Source organism: Lissotriton vulgaris, chromosome 12 (genome assembly GCF_964263255.1).
Source record: "Lissotriton vulgaris chromosome 12, aLisVul1.2, whole genome shotgun sequence".
NCBI classification, from domain to species: domain Eukaryota; kingdom Metazoa; phylum Chordata; class Amphibia; order Caudata; family Salamandridae; genus Lissotriton; species Lissotriton vulgaris.
In genome coordinates, this window is record NC_141700.1 from 159,031,079 (window position 1) to 159,052,115 (window position 21,037).

Sequence of the window (21,037 nt, forward strand, 5' to 3'; positions counted from 1 at the left end):
AGCCGCAGCACCGATGCACACTGTATGTACCATGTTCACTGCTCTTCTTCCCTCTTTGCAAATTCTGTCCCGTGAAATGCAACTTTGAGAGCAAAACTAGCCGCTCCGGCGGGACCCACCTGCCCACTTCGGAGGGGATAGTGAAGTGTAGAATTGTCTTAAAAAACGAAGCTTAGTCTGTCGATTAAAAGAGCAGCATTTCACTTCATTCTATTTGGAACGACTTATTCTATTTCACCGGACCCTCATGTTCTTTTCTTCGAAACGTTATTCATACTTTACAATATTGCTTTATTACTGAATGCGTCACTTTTAAAATTGTGTGTGCGTCGGCGCTTGAACGAACCATCTCCCGGGGCTGCCTGTTCCTTCACTGTTTAGAGAAAGTTCACAGCTGCTCGGTTGGTTCTGAAGTTGGTGATTCTGTGTTTGGTTTTGTTGGAGAAGAACAGGGTCCCAATGATCTGTCTCACCCATTCCTTCCCGGGGACAACGCCACACTAAACAATGCGGGAGCTTGCAACTCAGAGAAGAAGTCTAGGCTCTTTTTTGCTTATTTTTAGAATACGCCCTATATTTAAGAAACTACTCAGACCTCGAAATGACATGCTTAGTGTTATAGTATCCGCTGCTCGCTTGTGTGTCACGCGTCCAGTATTTGACAGCTGTAGGATTTTGGCAATTGTGCTGAGGGACATAAAGGTGTGCATTTTGGGCCATCTGTCTTGAAACAGGGAAAGCCATAGGATCAATAGGAGATGCCTAACCAGATTTCAGCCAAAGACCTGACTTGGCTCTTCGAGTCAAAGCACTAGCTGAGCAACAGAAAGATTTGGCATTTAAATCACTCAATCAATGTTCTCTAAAAGGGCAAACTCTTTACATTTCAATTAAAAAAAAAATTCTTTAGCACCTGTGTTTCCATATACTACATTACATTATATCACTGCATTCAGTGGCATTTATTGAAAGTAATACTTTGAAACATGGTTTAGAAACATTCATGGACATCCATGAAAAAGTCCGTTACTTAGATGTGCCGTGGAATGTGATTATTACGGAAAGCTAGGCTTAGTGGAGGAAAGTAATTGCCTACGATCACACAGTTTGGTTGTGTGGAAGCCAGGATTTAAGGCCAGGTTTCCTCGTGGCACACTGTGCATTTCAGCTACTAAGTGTCTCCTCTGTGCCTGTTAAACAACAAAGAACACTGCTTGGTGTTCAGTTATTTCAAGCGCCACATTAGTGAACTGTATTTAGTATATACACATTTAATATGTTAAATCAACATGGGAGAAGAAGTAGCCTAGAAAAAGAACCAATTGTCAGTGTAAGGGAAGACAGGGCATTCTTAACTGTCTTATCATACGGACTGATTGCAGGAAGGGATCCAGGATTTAATTGAGGGAAATACAAAGATGAATAGATGGAACAGAGTTTCATCTCTGATTTAGTCTTTACTGAGGCAGGTGTGGGGTGCAGTTTGGCTGTAGACAGACCTCCATCAACAGGTAAGGGGTTAAAGCGGAAAAGCACTCAGCAGGCCTGCATTTAGCAGTTTTTGTTTTTCCAAACCTGGTTTAGCCAGGGGAAAGGGGCAGAGATGGAGATGCCTTTGCCATGATCTTTTTTCTCCTGCCTGTTCCATGGCACAAGTTTGACCCACAGACAGAATTTCGACCTCAGCCGGTCTCAAGCTTTACCGGCTCGCCCACGTAGACAGGTTGGATTTTGCAAAATGTTAAATACTCAGTGTCAGGTGCACAAACAAAGTATAGACCTGGGAGTAAAATGCACCAAGGGTAAATTGAGAATGTTTTGATGATTCAAGAATGTTAATTTGAATCGGCAGTAAATTGTGAGAGCTGCAAAACGTGAATGCATATCACAAAAATCAAGTGCAGCTTGTCAAAAGATATGGGCATAACTCCCAAGCATAGAAAACTGAGATTAACATATTTCATGATTAAAAAAAAAAAAACTTTAAAACATCCCTACTGCCAAGGCACTGTGTGAAAAAAGACATGAAGTATTTATAGAAAAGGAAACGTAAACAAAATATAAAATGTCAATTTCTACAAATTTGCCTTTGAGGAATTCCTGACAAATGCCGGGTTGGGAAAGGAGCAAACGCTTTGCAAGATTAACATGAGGAATTTGTGTTATCGTTTTATGAATGACTGCACATTTTTTGTGGGATTTGCGGTTTTTGGAGCGTCTACCTAAATAACAGCACACATTATTAGCTACTCGATGGTTACTAATGCGGATATGAAGATGAGGGTTTTCTTTTTCAGTAGCTGACCATTTCATGGCCACTTTTTTTTATGATCATACACACTTGGCTCGTTTGCATCGCCGTCACACATTGCGTGCCAAGCAGGGTATACACACAATGGGCCCGATTCACAGAACTAACTTAAGACAAAATCCTAAACGTACTACTTTTGGTATTCACAGAAGTTAGGATTTTGTCTTAAGCTTGTCTTAAGACAGACTTGAGACAGACTTAAGTTCAGATTTTGTCTTACGTCTGTCTTAAGACAAACTTAAGACAAAATTATAACTTCTGTGAATACCAAAAGTAGTAAGTTTAGGATTTTGTCTTAAGTTAGTTCTGTGAATCAGGCCCAATGTGCACATTTCACAATTTAACTTTGTAAATCCTGCACATTTTGTACTTGAACTAATGGCTCTTTGTTGTAGGTGCAAGTCAGTTTGCGAGCTTAAAAATACTTTGTGAAACTATCCGCAGTTTATCAGCATCCCCTGCCTCTGCATTTATGAGCTTGGGCTGACCCGCACATTTTGAAAAGGTGAAATGTCATTTGCCCCTCCACAACGCACCCTAGTTCTCTTATGGAAGGGCCTTTGCAGATGTTTCGCTCTCCTATCTTTTGTTGATGCTGTTCCTTTAATTGCCTTGGCGTCGGTCGTGCTGCTGGCTCCTTTCCCAGGCTCTCACAGTTCTTTGCCACATTTTCATGCGAGGGAGAACATGTCCACTCCACGTTTCCTGCTTTTTTGAATAGATTTTGCTCTTTGCATTTCTTGGAAACCAGTTAAGGATTAGTCAGATCAAAAGGGGCTGTCCCAGTTTTCACAAACACGAAAATGTACATTATGTTCTTTGTCTTCGTGTGCCCATGCAGGGGGTCTCCAGCCTTTTCATGTAGAAGAGCTACTTAGGTTCAGGGCACAAGTCCTAAAAAAGAAGTGGGGGGACGCTGACGTCATGAAAGGAAGTGACATCACGAAAGGTGGCTTGCACTCAGTTGCAGTTTATAGTTATCGAGCTCCCGGTAAAATAAGTGAGGGGACGCCGTCCACCCGCGTGGTACCCCGACTCAAGCCCTGCTTAGGTTAAATGAAAATGATCTTAAACTACTAATGTTATCAGAATTGTAACAGTGACCACATCAGATCAGATTATATTAGAGGCCACCGTATTGCCGATTACCAGCCGGGATTACCTCGTGCATCAGGCAGGGTTGTCAGTGTAGCGTTCTCTCCAGCCCGGGAGCATGTAACAGACCACGCCACACACGGAGCTCTGGTTTACATGTCTTTATTCTTCAGCATGCAACTGTTAATTAAACGCACAAACTTTATTAACCACACCCATCAGATTACGTAATACTTGTAAGGAGTCTGCCGAGGACCACAAGATGCTTCATGCACATAAACACAATACATGACAGTCAGAAGTAGTGAAAAGATAATGCTTTCTCAATGCGCAATGTCTCTATGTGGGAAATACGTAACAGCCACAGCTGCAGTGTCCCTGCATCAGGGTAATAATATTAGTAATAAATCTCTCCAACAATGCATAATTCAGCACTAAAAAAAGACGCTTTAAATTTGTGTTGAATTTCAATCATGATTCTCCAAACATCAGCTTATGAGTTCTGAAAATGCACATGCGGGAAGGGCCTGATATGTATAAAGATGTATATACTGCTTGTTTAGTGATGACGTATACTGCGACTATTCAATCTCATTGCAATGTATGTAACCAGATGAGTCTTTCTATTTTCTTGGGCCCATGGACCACTTGAAACTGAAAATACAAATGTTATTACCAACAAAAGATAATAGACACTTTTCAGTTTTGGCATGCATGTATTAATTCATCTAAGCAAAATATTCTAATTTATAGGTTGGCTGCACACTGGAGAGCTATGTATAGGCGGCTGGGGAGCTACCATTAGCTCATGGCTACTTGTTGGAGAAGCCTGAATGCAGAGCCCGTGCAGAGAATATGAATTTATAAGCTCACTAGTTTGAAGCATGAGATGATACTGGGTATGTTGTGCTACGTGTTGAAAGGCATGTATTTGTAGCACTGCGGAGCCTACTGAGGTGCCTCCTTTGAGAAAAGATTTCCAAATTATTATTATTAATATTGTTGTAGTAGTAGTGTTCCGATACAACTTTGTAGTATGCACAAGGAACCATTGATCAATTAGATGGAATGATTTTCTAGAACAATCCATGCTGAAAAGAATCAAGGCTACATATATGCCTTGTGGAAGCAGCATTTATTAAGCTGTGAAAAACATGCTGACTACTGATGTTTTGAATACAATAGGAAGGCTATTAGCAGTTTGAGTGAAACAAGATAATATTTTGGCAATTTGAAATAACAGGGATTGATCAATGTGAGATAAATGGAAGGAGCAGAGCTTTTGCTTTGGTTAAGAAAACAATCATTGGTATTATCGGAGCTTCAGAAAAAATAGGATAGATTCATTGTCTATCCTTTCTGCATTGACCTAATTTCACTTTGCCTAGGGATGGAGGACACCATGAATCCCTAATTACGTTTAGAGGAGTTAAAAGTTTCTAGTTGTTAAAAGATCCTTGAGTTCACATGTTCATGCATCTTCAACCTTTGATGTCTTACAAATGTTAACGAAGATGGTGTTCTCATTTGTTTGCCACTTTGGTCTTGGTCCTTTTGGCCCTGATTTTGCTGGTGTTCCTCATGATCCTGGTTCTTTTCATGGCCATCATTCTAAGGAACCTCCTTCTGTCACTCCCCCACTATGTCTTTCTGGTTCTGCTGGTCCTGCCCCCTGCCTCTAATCCTTGTGCTTCTGGTCCTCCAAGTCCTGGTTTCACTAGTCTTTCTGGTTCTGTTTTCTGGGTTATCTTCACATAGTCCTTCTGTTATTTTATGTTATATGTTATGTTATAGGTGGTTTTATAGCGCGCTCAAGTACTCTAGAGTATCCTGGCGCGAGGGGAGAGATGAAAGAGGCAGATGCTACAGGAAGGGGAGAGAGAGATTAAGACGTCATTTTAAACAGGTGGGTCTTAAGCACTTCTGGGGGCTATGCTCGTCCTGGTGACTGTGGTACTCTACCTTCCAGTCTCCCTACCCTCTAATCTTCCTCCTCGTGATCCACCTTCCCATTCTATCCCTCCTCTTTTCCTCTTAGGCCTCTGCCTGATCCCGGTTTTTAGACTCATTTTGGTCTTAGTTCTCTTAGTCCTTTTGATCATCCTTGTGGCATTCGCCGCCTCATCCTGATCCTCCTGGTTCTGATGATTCTGTTCCTGGATCCTCAGGATTGGACCTCCTCCTAATGGTTCTATAATGTTCTTGCTCAATGTCCTAGGCCTGGCCTTTCGGGTGGCTGTGGAACTTCTCCTATTCTTTGCCCTCTTCCGCATGCCCCCTATTTTTGCTGCTTTTCCTGGTCCTTCTTCTGTTCCTTCCTCGTATGCTGGCCCTCCTGTTCCACTGGAACTCTCCTGGTAACCATGTGCTGGTCCTCCTGGTTTCAGTTCTTTGATGGTCCTGATTCTAGTGTTTATTCTCATCAATCTGGTAGTTCCTCCATTCACTCCTCTATATCTTTTCCTCCCCATCCCTTGTTTCTCCTCCTCCTGTTCTTTCTGGTCCTCTTGTTGCTCATTCCTTTCCTACTTCTCATGGTCCTGATCTTCGCGGTCCAGGTATTCCTGATGGTCATGGTCTTGGCCTTCCTGGTGGTCTTCCTTCTCCTGGTCCTCCTCACCACGCGCCTCATCTTGGTCCTGCTCGTTGTCCAAGTTCTCCTGGTGGTCTAGGTGCTAGCTATTTCATTTTCCCTAGTAGTTCTTCTGATCCTGGTCCTCCTGTTGTTGGACATTCTTCTTCTCCTGGACTAACTCTTCCTGTTCTCCCTAGTCCTCCCAGCTTCTCCTGATCCTGGCCATCCTCCTCCACCTTTTGGTTTTCTTCTTCTTCGTGGTCTTCCTGGTACTCCTCCTGCTCATTTTCTTTGCTGCTTCTTCTGGCCCTGACCCTTCTGCCGGAGTGATCCTGGCCCTCTTGGTCCAGGTCTTCCCAGTGGTCATGATCTTGGCATTTCTGGTGGTCCTCCTTCTCCTGAACCTCCTGGCCAGGATCCTCATTGAGGGCTTGATCCTGCTCGTGGTCCTTGTCCCAATGGTGGTCGTGGTATAGGCACCCTTAATCCCTCCCAGTGGTTTTTCTGCTCCTGGTCCTCCTTTTTGGTGGTCTTCCTCCTTTTCCTGGACTGACTCCTCCTGTTCTTCTTAGTCCTCCCCCTGCTTCTCCGTATCCTGGTACTCCTACTCTTTGGTCTTCTTGACAATGGTTCTCCTGGTACTGATACTCAAATCCTAGTGGTCTGATGGATTTGGGCCTTGTCCCACTCGTCTCCTTGGTCCTACTCTAATGCAATTAGTCTGGTACCCCTGGTCCTCCTCCTATTCTTGGCCCTCCAGTCCCGATTCTGGTCTTTGTCCTGGTCTTCATTTTCAGCTTTCCACTCCTCTTCCTCTTCCTCCTCCTTGTTCACTTGTCCCTGGTTCACCTGGTTTTGGTCACCTTGATCGGTGCTCCTTGTGCTTCTGATCCTCCTAACAGTCTTGGTGCTCGTGCCCCTCCTTCTCCATCTGGTCCTATACTTCCTAGTCTTATCGATCCTAGTCTTCCTTGTCTCATGTTCTGCCTCCCGGTCTTTCTTCTCTGCCTGGTCCTTCTCCTCAGCCCAGGCCATCTTCTCCTGCTCTTCACCCCGCCCCTTCCTCTGAAGCCCTACACGTCCCGTGGGATATCTCCCTTGCAGCCTTTCACACGGCCACTGTGACTGAGCACAGGTGCCTGTGATGTGTCTGTACTTGTTTACAAAGTAATTGGGAGGAAGGAGCAGCAAAACTGCGGTTTTCGTGCACAACAGAGTTTTAACAACAGTTGTTCAGGCCCGGACTGGCCGTTGAGGGCACCGGGCAATCCCCAGGTGGGCCGCATGGTTGGGGCCGATTTTGGGCCCCTGGGGGCCGTTTTTGTTACAGGGCCGTTATGCTGCAAAAACGGCCCTGTAACAAAAACGGCCGAAAACCGGCCCTGTCACAGAGCGCGGTCGCACCTCTTCCCCCTCCCCTCTCCTCCTGGAGGGGGTGAGGGGGGCCGGCCGAGCACTTTGCCAGGGCCGGTTCTGGTTCCCAGTCCGGCCCTGCAGTTGTTCCCTATTGGAGATGCTTATAAGGAGAACTGTGAAAACCTCTAAGAGAAGTGGCTCCAAGCCAGCAAGGTGCTAGCCCCCAAGTGAAACTGAGACAATAGTCGTTCCATCCCTGCATTCAAGTGTGTCATTAAGGTGTTTTTTTAATCAAGTATTGGATTTTTATGCATAGGTAAGGCTGTTGGAGAAGGTAATAGTGGGTCGGGTAGAATCTGTCTGATAATCTTGGTTTTTGCTTTTTTGAATGTGAGCTTCAGCTGGTAGTGGTTTGCTTAAAGCCCAAGCTTAGAAATTAGACCTCAAAGTCTCCTCTTTGTCCGCAGTGCATTCCTTTCTCAAGGCTTCACTGGCAACTTCGAAGTCGTAGACCCAGATATTTGCTTCTGTCTAACCTGCCCAGGCAGAGGGCACAGCTGATTGCATCCTCATGTCTTATTTAGCTTGTTAACTAAAGCCTTTCTTCAAAACAACTGACCACTTTCTGGTGGTAACAGGCACTCAATAAATGCCTCCAAAATTACCTTTTCTTTTCATCCCTCTGAAGCCTTTTTTATCAGGATCTGGAACAGCTTGAGTTCCTGGGTCGTGGATATTGTTTTTTACCACTTTCAACTCCCTCGTCGCTCTCACAGGTCTTCTTATTATTCTTCCTTGCACTTGCTTCCAGTTCTCAGTAGAAGTAAGTTCAAGGCCCACTGCATATGTTTACTTGGCCTCTTATTGCTCGGATCCTGTATATCTTCAACTACGATTCTTACATTATAAGAATTTTTGGGCTCTTTGATCCACCTCTCGTGACTGCTCAATATTCCTAAAATTAAAGCCTGGAACACTCTTCCACCAGCACTTCACCTGATTGATGATCATTCGATCTTTTGCAAAGATTTAAAAAGATGGCCTTTACCGCGTCTTTTTAATTATATTTTCTGCGGCTCACTATGTTCCTATTTAGCACCAGCATGTATTTATTATGTGATAGGGAATTTTATAAATTTATAACAACAACTTCATCATCAACCATGAGTACTCCATGGACTTTGGTACTATTGCTTTCTATCTGAATTGGCCAAGTTCTCCTTTAGTGCTTTCGACTACCCAAGCATATCTTGGCCATGCTACCAAGTTGTACTCCAGGGGGAGGCAATAAGAGTGAAACTCAGATACAGCAAACTGAGCTAGAGCTATGCCTCATGAAAACATTATGTGTTTATATTAGTAGTAAAAGGTGGCACAGTGATAATGGCAAGCAACAAAGAAGAACACTTGAATGTCCCTGCAGCTTGAGGTATGACCCCAACCACCCCAATAGTTGTTTCTTAGTAAGGAACTATTCTTAGTAAGGAACTATAATTCTGTCTTGGAGTCTAAAGTCAATGTTTTGTCTTGGGCTGGCGATTGTGAAAACACAAAGATCTGTGGACCCAGTAGTTGTGTTTTAGTATGCATTTTCGTGTCTTACCCAATAGAGTCTGGGTACCTGGCAGGAAGAATAACATAGCAATCCTTGTACGACCTCTGTCCTGGTTTAGCTGCAGTGTAAAGTTTTAAGGAAAATAGTTCAGTGGGTCTGAGCCAAAACTACTTAGCCCACTCCACGCCCAAAACTCACCACTCAAAAATGTAACAGGGGACAGAAAACCACTTTGATGGTGATTATTAGTTACATAAGGCACTGGACAAACAATTTCAGTGGGCATCCAGTGCCCAACAGTCCCCTCGCCCCAGTGTCAGTCAGAGGAGTTACTGGACATATTACGCCCACTATATTGCATGCATTATATTGTATAACAAATAAACAGCACCCACTATAGTGACCTGCGAACATCATAACAAATTAAATATGTGAGAAAGTTTATTATTAGTTGAGATGGATGGTAGTCCAGGACAAGTAATATTGTCACTATCCTGGTGCAGCCCAGTAAAGGTTTAGTAATCTAAATCTGAGCTAAACCACTGGTAGCTATAGCACAAAGCTGAAAGGCTTAATTAAAGTAAATGTGTAATGCATTGAGAGGCATCAAAAGAGGTAAAAGGTGAAAATTCAACACAACGAGAACCCCACTCCAAATTATAAACTTAAAGAATAATTTAATGAACAAAATGACACCAAACAGGCAAAAATTCAATAAGGGGGAACCAGAGATATGAATTTTCTAAATTTAAGTTAAAAATATAGCCACAAAGTCTTATGTGCCAACTGCAGTCACCTGGTTGTGCTTCACCAGGACCTAAGCACAAGTTCAGGATGACCGTGAGGAAATGAGACTCTGGTACAGGTAACAGATTTATCCTGGTCGGAAGTTTTACCTCCTAACTTAGTCTCTGGAATGGAAGTCAGAAAATCCTCAGTGGAGAAAGGCAGCAGACCGTGGCCAAGAGGTCTACAGGAGGTGGGATAGTGATTGGACGAGGTCCCGGTGAAGCCATTGACTTTTGACAGGAAAGCTCCTGCAGTAGTACTTTTGGTGCCTTCGCATGTTGAAGATTTCTATGCACAGTAGTCACATTTGTGGAGCTCAGATTCCTCTCTGGGGCAAGGCTTCCAGATGTAGGCAAACAGGTCTCTGTGAGGCTGGTTACCCACTCCATGACATACACCTGAAACAGATTTGCTGCTGCGGAAATTCTCCATGCAGGAGAAACCTTAACCTTTGACCCAGTGATAATACACCTCATGTGATTGACTTGACAGGTTTGTTCTGGTCCTCTGGAGAAAAAAAGATTTTAAGTTCCAGCTTTATCAGAATGTTAGGAGTACATTTTGACAGAGCCAAGAGTCCTAGGAACTCATAAACAACACTTGGGTGTCAAAACTCACTCCAGCAGAAGCAACTAGCAGAGTCCATTGCAGGTCCAGTTGAAACTGGTCAGCTGGGCTCTTCAGGAAAAGGGGCATTTTAGCAGCAATTCTTTTTCATGGGTACACGTGGGAGTAGGTCCAGCCTTTTAGGCCCCGTCACAGGACTCAAAACCAGGTACAGTCTTTCTTCTGCCTTCCACAGGTCTAGTAATGTTCTAAAGAGGGTGACCAGGGGCACCAATTTTTTTTCCCTGGCAATAGCCTGTGAGTGGGGTTGGGGGCGGTCACACAACCCCTCCCCAACAAATAGGGAAACATTATCTATGGGTAACCTTTCCCACTTTTGCTGTGATTCATGTGCCCTATTGCAAACAAGCCCTGGTGTCCGCTAACATTTGCATGTGACATGTTAGACCTCTTTGAAGTTAATTAAGTTCCTGGGCACAGGCACAGATGGTCATCCTGCCATCGTCACACCCAAGGCCTCTTTCTCAGCTCTGGGAGCAAGTTCACACCTCATCAATGGACATATTCAGCTCCTGGGTTACAGAGACAAGGTAACTTCCTAAAACTATTTTTACCAAATGATTTATTACAAATCAACTAAACAAGTGCCAATACTGCTATTTCTAATTCACAAACCTTGGGTTTCTACACAAAAAGAATCAAACTTAATGTGAGTCTTAGACTTAAGGATCAGTCTGAATGAATCACTTTTATTTTTCATATTTTTTTTGCAATTTTATGTTGGTTACAATTCACCAAATTTCACAATTCATATAGAAGAAACAATAGGGGGGGTTAAAAAATGAAGAAAACAGCAGTTGCTTAGCTGCCGCCTCTCCTTTCTCTGTTCTTCTTCCGTTGAGGACACTGCAACTGGAAGCACCCAGGCTCCCAGTCTGTCCCAGCCAATCACGACGCTGCTGATAGCAGCGCTGTGATTGGTCTGAGCGCCATGGTTCGGCACTCATCGAGGGAGTGGAAGCCTGTGCATGTTTTCCACCCAGGCTGTAGGGAGATGTAGGTAAATTAAATATGTGAATTATGAGCATAGCCAATTTCAGCAGGTTTTAGGTGCCGAAGCATATGCACTGGTGCCAGGTTAGCAGAGTCCAAGTGTACAAAGTAAAAAAAACCATAGCAGTATCAGGCCCAAAAAATTGAGTTGATCATTGAAAAAGAGGCATTTTCAACGTAGTGTGTATGTGTTATAGATGAGTTTAATACTTAATAAGGCTAGTGACATTATGTGAAGGTAAAAATATTATATGGGATAATGTACCCTCTGTTGTACAATAGGTGAATATTACAAGTCACAGAGGAGTTTCATGACCATATAGAGGAACAAGGCCAAAGGCCAAGTTCATTTGTAGGTGATGGAGCCCAGAGGTGACTTCCAATATACTTTAAATATACGGCAGAGGTTAGTTTATTTCTTATAATACATTGTTACACCATCATGCTTCCCAAAACCTGCATAAATCCTTGGTGGGATAGTTACCAATATATCACGCAGCAAGTCACCTTGCTGAACTGCTTGACTGGGAAAGGGCAGAAATACACCATATTTGAAATTATACGGTGCATTCATGCCTTTTCCCGTTCCTCGCGCACAATGTGCTGCCTAGCGCCAATGCAGGCACTCTTGCACCATGATGTTAGGGTGCCTGCATTGTTAGCAGGAATGATTTTGGGCAGGAAGGGGCACCTTTCTGCACAAGGAATATCCCTGGGGCATTTTCCTCTTTCTATTTGCGCTGCAGAATGCAGCACACTTAGAAAGAGAAAAAACAAGAAGAAATAAGCATATTTCTTCTAGTTGTGCCTCACCTGGGGAGGCGTAGCAGTCTTGGCACATTCCCAGGTCTACCACTTATGTTAAATGTGGAAATGCTTCAAAATCCATGGGTTTTGCATGGGAACACCCACACACCACCCATGGTCTGCCTCTCTCGGGCAGAGTAACAGAGCACAGCGATTTGTGCTACTTGCATTACTCTGTATTTATCAAGCCACTCAGAGCCACGAAAGGGGGCCTTGCATGGCTTGATAAATTGCTTCTTAAGAGTTGCACGTTTTTGTACCCCCTTCCGAGGTGCAAAGGAAAAGCAACCTTTTGATAAATATGGACCTTGGTGTCTAGGTCTTTCATATGAAAGAGATACTATGGTTGCAGACCTAAAGAATAAAAGTAGAGTCTGTAGTGAAAAATTAAGGCTCAAAAGATCCGTCAGTAGTCTTTCCAAAATGATATTTGAATTAGTTTGATGTAAAACAGATTTATTTAAGGTAAAACATTGCTAACTTGCACAGAGGTTCTTTATCTCCTGTAATGGTAAGTTATGTTAGGTTATTTCTATTTATAACGCGCAAGGCTACTCCGAGGAGTGTCCCGGCGCGAGCCTAGGAGCGAGTGGGCACCAGATTAAATGGAGAGAAATGTTTTCAGGTTTTTAAAAAACAGAATGGGATCCTGAATACACCCAAGAGCGAACAGCAGCAAGTTCCAGGCTAAAGCGTCTTTCAGAGCAAGGGAGCTGCCACCCACCCTTTGCAGCCGAAAACGCAGAACATGTGCCAGAAGTTGAGTGGAAGAGTGCAGATGTCTTGCAGGCATATAGAAAGAGAAGCGCTTTCGTAGATAGATAGGACAAGAGGAGTGAAGAGCACGGTGTGCTATAACTAAAGAATTTAATCTAATCCTTTCGCTTTTGGGCAATCAGTGCAGAGCGCGTAGATGTTGTCGCACGCAGCTTTTCGCAGGAACATTGAGGAGAAGCCTGACTGCTGCATTCTGAACAAACTGGAGTTTGTTGATCAGGGATGCCAGCATACAAAGCATTGGCATAGTCTAATCGGGATAAAATCAAGGCTCACGTGACCGTTTCCTTAGTGGCCCTAGGGAGCAATGGGAGGAATTTCCGAAGGCTCTTGAGTATACTGAAGCAGCTCCCAGCTAACTTTTTGATCTGGGTCGCAAACGTGAGTGTCCCGCACGATCACGACGGCGTCCGGGCGGCAAAGAGGCTCAGGAGAGGGGCACCGAAGCATAAGTACCCCTGAAGCCCCTCCCTGCCACCCGGACGAGATTCTCAGCAGGCCGCCTCCTCCAACCGGTGAGGCGGATATGCCGGACATGTAACTGGGGGCGGGACCGCCCTCCATGACTAGGTGCCCGCCCTCTTGATGGCCACTGCGTGGCCTCGGGCAGGCGCATAGTCACCTCAGGGCTACATAACATTCCCCCGCCCCACATACCCAAACCCGCAAAGGAAACACAGACAATTAGAAGTTTGGGTAAAAAATTGCTGCAGGATTTATTTACATACAACATATGTAAAGATGGTGGGTTAGCTTACGGGCGATCCAGGACAGGCCGCATTCTCGCCACCTGTCCGCCTGTTTGAGCCAAACAGCACAGTGGCGAACCACCCAACTGCTGTATAATATAAATTAAATACTGACACACCCATTTGCTGGGCGTGACTAGGCAAACCCCCGGCTGCACAGGCCCACAACCGCCCGAAGGACTACTGGGGCGCCGACACGGATTCCTGCACCTCCCATGAGGTTACAGGTTAGGCTCTGGCACCCCTATGTGCCCGCTGAAGTACATCATTTGCACCTCTCTTCTTCCGGATCGCCCCGTAACTCCGCCACAGCCTGTGCGGTGGTCACCGCTGCCGCACAGGCCCCCCACCATTGACACCTAGTCTACCTGCAACCTCTGCTCATGAGTGCTTCCTTTAAGTCCAGCAGAAAGAGGTCTAAGCCCACAGGCGTGAGGTGAACACCATCTTCCTCGAAGTACCCCTTGACCTTCTCCTGAATCAAGTCATGTTTAATGAAACCCAGCCCCCTGCGCTGCGTAAACTTCTTCATGGCCGCATTTATGCGCCTTCTAGTTCTCTCGATTGCCTCGCTGGACTTAGCACCCCGCCAGTGTCTCCTAGGCACTATTTCAGACCACCAGACCTCGCATTCGCGCAACATGCTGCCAATGATACCCAGGTCTGTTTTCATTTTGAGAAGGAGAGCGGATTTTCCCACAGAGGTAATGTCATTGCCACCCAAGTGGATTATCAAATGATGGGGGAGAAGTCCCCCCCGGGCAAGGACCTCCCGCAGACGAAAGAGAAGGCTCTGCCAGCGCATGCCTGGGAATCCCAACCACACGCACTCTATCTCCGAAAAGCTACCAGTCCACTGTCTGATGGCAGCCCAACGTGCCAATCTGCTGACCATGGAGTGCCCCAAGACCCACACGCGAGCACCTGTCAAAGAAAGACGCGATATGTTCAAGGGTGTTTATTCAAAATTCACATGTTATACAAATATACGCAGCACACCAAACAAAATTAACACAAAAACTGAAATGGGATCAAGGCCTAACATAACGCCTATAACAAGCAGATTCCCAACGCCCAACCGACTGCACCTGCCCTGGAGACATCCCAGCGCGAAAGGCCGAAGTGGCCGCCCCATGCGGAAGGAGTGACTGGAGAACTTCTTCCCTTGAACCAACAGGCCAGCCCTGTCAAGGCAAGCCAACATGATCTTGTCCGTTTGGTATTTCGTTAAGGGGCTGAAATCGGCATGCACTAGGAGGTAACCAGGCCCCGTCGGGCGCAACGCTAGGAAAGCTCGCAGCACTGCCACGGGGCAGCAACGGACATCCCCAAGGGGGGAGAGTCTATTCAGAGACCCCTTACCAGACTGGTCTGTCTTGGATCTTCTCAGCCTAATAGACAACCCACCCTCGAAATTGATATCCTCCACACCCAGGGCATCCATAGAGGTATCTGACTTAGAACGAGCCACCAGCTCACTACTCCTAAACGCACCAAAGAAAGCTAGAACAAATGCAGCAGAGAAAAGGGCCTCCTCGTACCCGGAGTGCACAACTGCCTGCAGCACCCGCAACATGGCCTGGAGAGAAGGGAAATCAATGGGAGACCTGTCATCCGGGGCCCTAGGATCCTCCCGCGCCCAACCCTTCAAGGCAGCCCTAATCACAAAAGAAGAGGTGGGATCCTGCCCCCCACCCAATCTAGCCTCGTGACCAATGGCCGCTAAGTGGCCGCAAACCCAAGAATGCGATCTCTTCTGCTTCTTAGCCCATACTATAAAGGCATGGACTCTCTTCTCAATTGGCAACGTTTGCAAACCCAGGTCAGCGATAACTTTAGTGAATGTAGCATGGTGGCTTGAGTAGCGCTTACGTGTACTCAACGCTAAGGATTTTTCTCCTAGTTCCCTCATGTGCTGCTCCACTCCAAGATGTGCCAAAGCCTTGACGCAAAGGGGGTCATCTCCTCTCTCGCCTGGGGGCAAGCTGCCCGGAAACGATCCAGCTGCAAACGAGAGAGAGCGTCAGCTGCGACATTGGTGACCCCTGCAATGTGTCTGGCTCTAAATTCGACATTGCAAAACAGGCACCTGCTAGCCAGTTCCCGGAGTAGAGACAGCACCAAAGGGCAGCTGGCGGACAACCCATTGATTGCCTGCACCACTGCCATGTTATCTGACCAGAACAGGACCTTTCTGTGGGACAGGACCTCAGGCCACAGGTGTAAGGAAATGACAATTGGGAAAAGCTCCAGCACAGCAATGTTAGAAGTAATGCCCCGCTTGCGCCAAGAATTGGGCCAGCCCTGCGCGCACCACTGCTCCCCCAAAATGGCCCCAAAGCCCTCGCGGCCCGAGGCGTCCGTGTACATGTTTAACTCAGGACTCTCCACCCACGGGGACCTCCACTTCACGGTCCCATTAAAATCTGCCAAGAAAACATCCCACATCCGCAGATCCTTCTTGAGACCGGCGGTCAACCTGACAAAATGGTATTGTTTGTTAATCTTAGCAGTGGCTTTGGCGAGGCGCCTAGCAAAGACGCGCCCCACGGGAATCACTCTCGCAGCAAAATTTAGTTTACCTAGTAGGCTCTGAATGACCCCCAGAGGTGCTTTGTCTCTGCCTAGCAAAGCTTGAATGTCACCCCTCAAGGCCACCACCTTTTCTGCTGGAAGACGAGACACACCCTGGACCGTGTCAAGCTCAATCCCAAGGAAAGTCAGCACCTGAGCAGGGCCTTCGGTCTTACCTGGCGCCAAAGGCACCCCCAAGCGACAAGCCAGCTTAACAAAACAGTCCAGGCCCTCTTGGCACTCCTGCGTGCCCTCCCTCCCAATGAAAAGAAAATCATCTAAGTAGTGAGACACCGCTGTTACATTATATTCCTCTGTGAGGGCCCACTGAAGGAAGGTGCTGAACGCCTCAAAGAAGGCACACGAGACAGCGCAACCCATGGGCATACACTTGTCGAAGTAGTAACCCCCTTTCCATTTGAAGCCCAAGAGATGCTGACTGTCAGGATGGACCGGTAACAAGCGGAAAGCCGCCTCTATATCTGCTTTAGCCAGCCAGGCCCCTTCTCCTGCCCTCCTCACTAAATCTATGGCCATGTCAAGAGAACAGTAGGAGACAGAACAGGCCTCTTCAGGCAGCCAAGAATTGACAGAGTTCCCCTCTGGGAAGGACAAGTTGTGTATCAACCTGAAAGCCCCAGGTTCTTTTTTAGGGACAACACCCAAAGGGGACACGACAAAGTCCGGGAGGGGGGGGGACAGGAAAGGCCCAGCCACCCTCCCCAAAACTATTTCCTTGGTGATCTTTTTGTCGACAACCTCCGGGAGCTCCCTCACCGATTTTTGGTTTTCAGCATCTCTGCTGACTCTAGGACCCTGATAGGGGATCTGGAAGCCCTCGAGGAAACCATGGGACAGGGTCTCCCTATCTTTCACATTGGGGTATTTGTGCAGGAGGGCAAGCAACCTAGGCAAAATGATTGGGGATGGGCCTTTGGACCTAAGATGGGGAGGGTCCCAGACGGGCAACACTGGTGGGCAAAGGGGAGGGGGGAGAAAGTCTGGCTGCTGGGGCACCTCAGTACAGGGGAAAGGGGGGGGGGGGGATGTCCCTGGAGATACTATTTGTCTTTGCTGGCAGCGCTGGGGGCGGGGGATCTCTTCTCACAGGACGACTCGGGGTGAGAACCACCGCACCTGCTGCACACATGGGAGAACTTACAGGCTTTCCCCCAAGTGCAGTTCCCCGCATTGAACATCCTGCAGGAGGGAGGAGCATACTTTTTGGTGAATTGTTTGTTATAACTGCCCCCCCCTCGCCCCCCTCGAAAGGACTGACGAAAATTACTCTTCTTCTGCGAGAACTGCCTATCATTATCCGTCTTCCTAGCCTGGACCACACTGTTGACACCACTCTCTACTTTACCTTTGCCCATATGGACCATCCACAGTCTGACCTCAACCTGGTCCCATTCCAGCTCGGGGCAGACTGACATCTTTTTACGGAACTCGCAGTCATACAAGTACCACCCCATACCTGATGTAGCTTCCGCTTCGTTAATTATGACGCTATTGTATTGGAAAAGACCCTGTGCCTGTTCTGGGAAACGCTCAGTTATGACCGCCGCCAGGATGGCAAATGCCTGGCGCCAGTTTTTAATTGTTTTCTCGGGCCAGGTTTGGAAGCGTGCTTTCTTTTCCTCATCCTTTGACCCCATCCGTCTCACATCCACCCCATCCGCCCCCAACATGAGGAGCGAGAAAATGTCTATGAACTCCCTCCTCCAAATGCCTTCCTTAGCCGCCTGAGGAACTTGCCAGGCCAAGGAACATTTGCCTGACAGAAGGGGAGCCATGGTCATGAGGGCTGTGGGCGCAGGGATGGACACCACAGCTGTCGGCGGAGCCACAGCACTGGTAGTTGGCAAGGGTGGAGGAGCGGCAGATGCACCCACCAGTGGCTGGACTGCGACCACCGCAGGCGAGAGGGCCTCCTGAGGCACACTCTGCACCGGCGGCAAAACCTGTGGAAGAAGAGCTCCAGTCGCCCGACTGGGGGAAGAGCTGACCGTAGGGAGAATAGCAACACTGCTGGGACCCACATTATCCCCCCTTGGGAAGGAGTACCCCCCCACACATGTACCACATCTGCCTCTCCGGCCGAAGACACAGGGGCCACTGCTAGCGGTGGCAAAATCACAGATTGCATAGAAACAGGTGACCGTGACTGGGCAGGGCACAAACTGGCTCGTATTTCGGACATAAAAGACGCCAGCGAGTCAGTAATCTTACCCAGATCCGCCCGGGTAGCGAATTCCGCACTAGAGGCCGCCATGCGGGGGGGCGAGGGGGGGCACACCCGGACCACCGCTGGAGGGGATGCCGGGGCGTGCACTATCACATTTCTGACCGGGTCAGCCGCCCTGGTCTTTGAGGGGGGCTCCGGTGGGAAGTCCTTGACTGTTGGCTTCCTCGTGCGCTTAGACCTCACTGTGGCTGTGTCCTCTGCCACCTCTATTTCAGTTATTTGTGGGGCAGGGGCCGGCCCTGGTGGTTTAGGGGGGTTGGCTAGTAAAAGTCCACTCGCCCACGCCACCCCATTGGTCTTTATCATGTCCAAAAGGGCTTTCATCTGAGGGTCCTGCGACGGTCCTAGCCCTGAATCCTCAACCTGGGATGTCTGTGAGAAAAGAGCGGGGGACCCCTGACTCTCCATGCCGCCTTCAAAAGGATCCTGCAAAAGAGATAACCGTGAGCAACGTATTCAAACGACTTTCGACAAGCCAGCAGGCACCTTCCACCCCATGAAGGCTAACACCCCCCACAAATCCCTAAGACCTAGACCGAAGGAGGGAAAAGACTTGACCCCCCGACAAACGCCTCCTAGGGTAGGCCCACCCGTCGCACTTACATACCTCAGATACTATTCACGTGAAATCGCGCAATCCGAGACTAACGTTCGGCCCCGAGATTGTTCCTCGACCGGGTAAGTTGCCTGAAACAAACAAAGGGAGGTGAAATACTTTGACTTGGAAGCAACATAGCCCTTACCGGGACGCAAAGAACACCACAAGTTCAAGTATAAGTGGCAACCGCCCCAAGTAGGCCCTCGCCCCTCACCTCCCTCTAACCGGACCTGAGGAAGAGAAAGACACCCGTCCGTCTCCCCCCGACGGTGGACCCCCCCATCGCACATACATACCTCTGCTATTAATCACGAGACTGGACTAATGCGCGGCCCCAACGCCGATTCTTAACCTGGTACAATTCCTGAAAGACAAAGGCGAGGTGAACACTTCGTCTCGAACACAAAGATACCCTCAACGGGCCACAGCATAAATGGTCATGAGGAGCTTGCAAAGAAGGGGGGGGGGCGGGGGGGCCCGAGGGATGCGGCACACCAAAGCAGAAAGCGAGTAAAGCCCTTGCTTACACCATCTAAACGCACACGCACATGAGGACATACCTTACGCTGGTACTGCGGGATCGAGGGCGCGTCAGAAGAAAGAAGGGGGGGGGGGGATGCACAGATGCAAACCCGAAAGGCCTAAGTGCGGAAGCGATTGCACGAAAGGGCCGAATTCTGAAAGAAAAGAAAGCAGCATGTAAACAATGCGCCACTGAAGCCGCCAAAACCGGTGCTGCGCACCCACACACAAGTGAAAGGCAGTCAAGTTAGCTTAGTAGGAGTCTCCTAGGAAGGAAAACAAATTAGTGCCCTTCCGCATCGCGGGGGGGCAGGCAGCCCGGCAGCAGCACCCTCACAGACCCGGGCCCCTGCCCAAGCAGGCACCGCCTACTCCCACCCCCTCTGAGAAGGAAACATCCGGTAAGGCGGCAAAACACGTGGAAGGCTCTCTGAGCGCCAACCGTGTCCCGCGCCCGCGTGGACCAGAAAACCCCGCAGCGCGCTCCACAACCTACCTCCCCTACGGTGAATTGGGTTAAAGACGATACAAGGACACATCGGTAAATTAAACATGCCCCAAACAATTCGAGAAATAACCTAGCAAGGTTAGCACAACTGAGCAAAAGTTCCCCCCCTCTGAAACGAAAGGCGTAAATGAACAGTTCAATCGACAGCATGCCATGAAAATATATTGCAGTTCGGGGGGGGGGAACACGCAAAGGTGCTCGCCGGGTCCCGCGCCCACGTGGACCGGACACCAGCAAGCTCGGAAATGCGTAGAACGCCCGCACCGGTAATCTGATACACCGCGCCCCCCCAACAGACATTCGACAGGGCCGCATTAACTTTAAAACAAGAGGCATCAAACTTCGGAGTAACATTTTCATACAGCATGGATATATGCATAGGAAAGCCCGCACAAGTAACCCGGTATACCGCACCACCCCAACAAACATTAGACAGTGCCTATAGTAACTGTAAAGCAAGGGCATGACCTTCGGGATAAAATACTTCAAATTGCAATTGATATTTCGTTTGAATAAAATGTAACAGCATGATACATCAGCAACGAGCGCGCGTGGAGTCACTCGCCCACGTGGACCGTGCTCCGTGATGTACCCGGCTGCGGCACCTGGAACCCTCTGCCCTCGAGAGATTCCCAACCTTAGGCACACACGCACAAACTGGGAAAAGATTCCACATGCAGTATTTGGAAAGCAAGCAATTACCGCCACCATACCATACAAACATGGCCACCCCGACGCCGGAAAGCACACACAAAGACACCAAACCAATTCCGAAAACGGGACTCGGTATAGAAATACCGCGGGGCCCGACAAGTACCGGCCAGGCCCGCACTGATCGGAGGACAAAGACCGGAACGAAAACCGGACGTCCCCCCCCCACAGCAGCCCGCTCTAGCGGGCCGCCTCGCCAGGCTCGCACCTCACCAAGAGGGAGCAGGCGGCTAAGAAAGGGG

General features: G+C 47.9%; 1 protein-coding gene across 1 annotated transcript in view; it reads left to right on the top strand.

The window, feature by feature from the left end:
- The window catches only part of B3GNT9 (UDP-GlcNAc:betaGal beta-1,3-N-acetylglucosaminyltransferase 9), a 109,897-nt gene continuing 88,860 nt past the window's right edge, over positions 1 to 21,037 (top strand). The window contains exon 1 of the mRNA XM_086947676.1: positions 1 to 22. The gene's annotated coding sequence lies outside the window, so the exon portion shown is untranslated. The remainder of the gene's footprint in view (positions 23 to 21,037) is intronic.